Below are 3,921 nucleotides of genomic sequence, written 5' to 3' on the forward strand. Positions count from 1 at the left end.
TTGATGATGACGCAAAGGTATACATGATCTCTTCCTGCCAGGTAGCACCTTCTTCTCACTTCCCCCAAATAGTGAATCTTTTCCTGTCATTTTTCTTCCATATCATCTCCAGCATACCTTCACCTTATTTTCTCCCAGCCCCTGCTTTCCTCCAACACATTCTACTTTTCCAGAAATGGAACATCGTGTATATACATAGAAATACAAATACGCAGATCATGGATTTGAAGACCAAATAATCCTTGGAAATCTTCCACTTAGGGATCAGGTTGGTGTGGAAAGTAAAGATAGAGTGAATTAGTCATTTATTTATATATAAATTCATAAATTTATTCAAAAAATATCTACTGACTGCAGGTGAGCTAGGTATTATAAGACAGACAAGGACTATGTCTTCATGGAGCCTACATTCTGGCAAGGGGAGAAAAGACAGACAATAAACAACATCATTGCCAACAATGGTGAGTGCAATAAAGGAAATAGACGTGGTAAGTACCATGACATCACCTAGGACCATTTAGGGTGGGAGACACTTTAGCCCCATAATATTCATCAACCCCACCACCACTTTTACTCTTCTTTGAGGAGGACAATTGATAGTCTTTCAATCTCATGTTAATTGCTATGAAATTTCATCTTCAAGACAAGTATCCTAGCCAAAAGTCACCACCGCCTCTCCCACCATCACACATTGTCAAATTGCTTCCTCTGAACTATTCTTCTATGAAAGTTCTGGAGCCATCACAATGTATTTAATGGAAAGTGACTGGCTATTTTAGATAGGATGGTCAATACAGCCTCTCTAAGGAGATGACAATTGAAAGATGAGAAAGAGGCAACTCTTGGAAGAGCCAGGGAAAAGTGTTCTAAGGCAAGGTAGGAACACGTTCAAAGGCCCTGAGGCAGAAAGAGTTTATAGTGAACTTGGACTAGAAAGATCAATGTGGCTTGGGGAAGAGCAGATGTAAAGAGCTAAGTGAGGTAGGCAGAGGCCAGAGGGTTCTGGCCTGAACAAGAAGGGCCCGAACTGAAGACTTATAAGCAACAGTGATACTATTTGATTTACGCTAACTCAGAGTGGAAGGCAAAAATGGAAGGAGGAAGACCTCTCAGCAGGCCATTGCAGTAGTTCAGGAAAAGACAATGATTGCTTAGACCAGGGTGGTAGCTTTGAGAAGAAAGAGAACTAGACAAGTGAGATAGAGTAGATAGGACTTGCTAACTGACTGCAAGAAGGTGAGAGAATGGGAGGAATAAAGAATGACTCTTTGATTTAGGCTTGAGCATCTGGGTAGACTGTGGCCGCATTTACTGAGATAAAGATGCCTGGGAGAGGAGCTGGCTTGAAAGAATGGGGGGAGAATCAAGAATCATTTGACATATTTAGTTTGAAATGCTTATTATTGATCCCGAGTAGTGATGTCAACTCTAGAGAGATCAGGACTGAAAATCTAAATTTGGGCATTATCCACAGAGAGAGGGGGAATGAAAGTATGATAGGCATGCTGTGAAAAAATTTATTTGAATAAAATCCTTTAAAATCAAAGAGCTAAAGACAAATGAATATAATTTATCATAAAGAAATAATGCTTTATGCACAAAGATGTTTATTGCAGTATTATTTATAATATCAAATAAATGGGAAAACACTAAATGTCTATTTGGGAGAATTTGAGTACTTTTTCATAATGAAATATTATTATTTCATTAATATTCAGTAATTAAAAGTCTTTACTGAGACTTCTTGATAGAAAAGGAATATGTTTGATTAGAATGATACACAGGAAAAAAAACACTATGAATTTGTCTACATGGCATGATGTATATAACTATATAAAAATATACACAAGAAAGACAAGAAGGAAACACATGCAAGGTTAATCATAGTCATTCTTTTTCTTCACTCTGTTCTATATTTTCTGTAATTCCAATTTTATTAATCAGCTTAGCTAGGGTTATGATAAGGTAATAAACAACCCCCACAATTTCAATGGCTTAACACATAAAATTTATTTCTTGCTCATACAAAGTTCACTGTAGGTCAAATATAGTAAATAATAAAAGATGGCCACTATCAATACTTTCCCTCCCTATACCTCACATTACTCCCTGCATGAAGAGTAGGAGTCCAATTCCTCTCCCTTTGAACTTGGACTGGTGTTGGTGATTGGGCTTGACAAACAGAATATGGAAGCAATGATCATCCAGGACATCCAAGGATAGGTCATAAGAAGCCTTTCAATTCCTCCTGGGTCTCTTGGAACCCAGGGTCTTGGTATGCTTCCGTTCTGAACCCAGGGCCCATGCAGTGAGAAGCCCAAGCCACCTAGGAGCTCTTGTTGACAGCTCCAGAGCACTCAGTCAATACCAACATCAATTCTAGCCAGATGAGTGAGCTATTTTGAATATCCAGCTCAGGTGAGTCATTAGATGACTACAGCTCCTGACATCTGCAACCCCCATCTGCAATAGTATGAGAGCCCCTAGCAAGAACTGCCCAGCTGAGCCCAGTCAGCACACACAGAACCATGAGAGATAATAGTAAATTGTTGCTTTGAGCTAGTAAGTTTTAAAATTATTTGACCCACAGAAATCATTAACTAGAACATGTGAGCACTTCCCAAGGCAGCCAACATCCACACAGTGACTCAGGGATCCAGGCTGCTTTGCTCTTGTGGCTCCACCATGTCCATATCTGGCCTCCACTATCACCCTGAAGGGGAAGGCAGAGCTGAAAGTTCGCTTAGAACTTTTCACTGCCTCAGCCCAGAAGAAGCAGACGTCATTTTTGCTCACAGCCTATTGGTCAGCACAAGGTGACTTAGGAAAATAGTCTCTTGTGAATCCAGGAAAGAGAAAAAATGATACATTGGTGAGCACTGGCAGTGTGTACTATGCCTGTATGTTACTTTCACTTTTTAATTGTAAAATATTCCAAACATAAAAAATACAACAACTAAAATAATAGGCACCCATCTACTCACTAACCAGACATCTAACTCTTAGAACCACACAGAAAAAAAGCTTTATTTGTAAAAAAAATTATTGGATATTAAGTGTCCCTGGAGAGCTTTCTGTGCATGTTGGGTGATAATTGCTGATTACAACTCTTCAAAGGAAGTCAAGGTCAGGCTTCCTAACAAAGCCCTTCACTATCACTCCTCAGCCTACCTTTCTGGTTAACTTACAGTTTTCCTCCCAACACACTCAATACACAATCTTGTTATATTTTCCTCCTTGCATCCGTGTACTCTTCTGTTGGTAAAACAATGTCCCGCTTTTCTTTTGCATAACCATTCCTTTCCCACTTTCAGCAAAACTGAGTGGGTGGGATGGGATTAACCCTCCCTCAGCTCCAAGGATGAGCTAGCTTTTGCCTAGCAGTCTATCCCATACTCCTGGGTACAGTAATTGGTCCCATCAGAATAAAGCCCAGGAATTTTATTTGACAATTGAAGAAAGAGATGTTCTCTCTCCTGCTGAAATGAACAAGGATTCCTATAAGCCCAGGACTGTTGGCATCCACTTTGGGACCATGTAGAAAGTCTGACCTAGGAAGCTGCTCACACAGCACAAGCCAGAACAGAGAGAGGAAAAGAAATAAGACCTTTGATGGCATCAAGCCTTATCTATAGCCTGAACCACCTCTGGCCTGAACAACCTCTGGCCTTTTAGGTGAGACAATGAATTCTCTTCATTGTTTAAATCAGAGTAAATTGGGTTTTCTGTTGATTTCAACCAAAAGACTGCCAATTAATAATACCAATACTATGATCCAGCCACCTTGGGTCACTTTCGGTTCTCTAAAATACATGTATTTTTACTTCAAAATATGGTTAAACTGAGCCTAAAATGTATTAAGTGTAATCGCTATAAAAAGCATGTTCTCAGGGCTGGCCCCGTGGCCGAGTAGTTAAGTTC

This window comes from Equus quagga, chromosome 16 (assembly GCF_021613505.1).
Source record: "Equus quagga isolate Etosha38 chromosome 16, UCLA_HA_Equagga_1.0, whole genome shotgun sequence".
NCBI classification, from domain to species: Eukaryota; Metazoa; Chordata; class Mammalia; order Perissodactyla; family Equidae; genus Equus; species Equus quagga.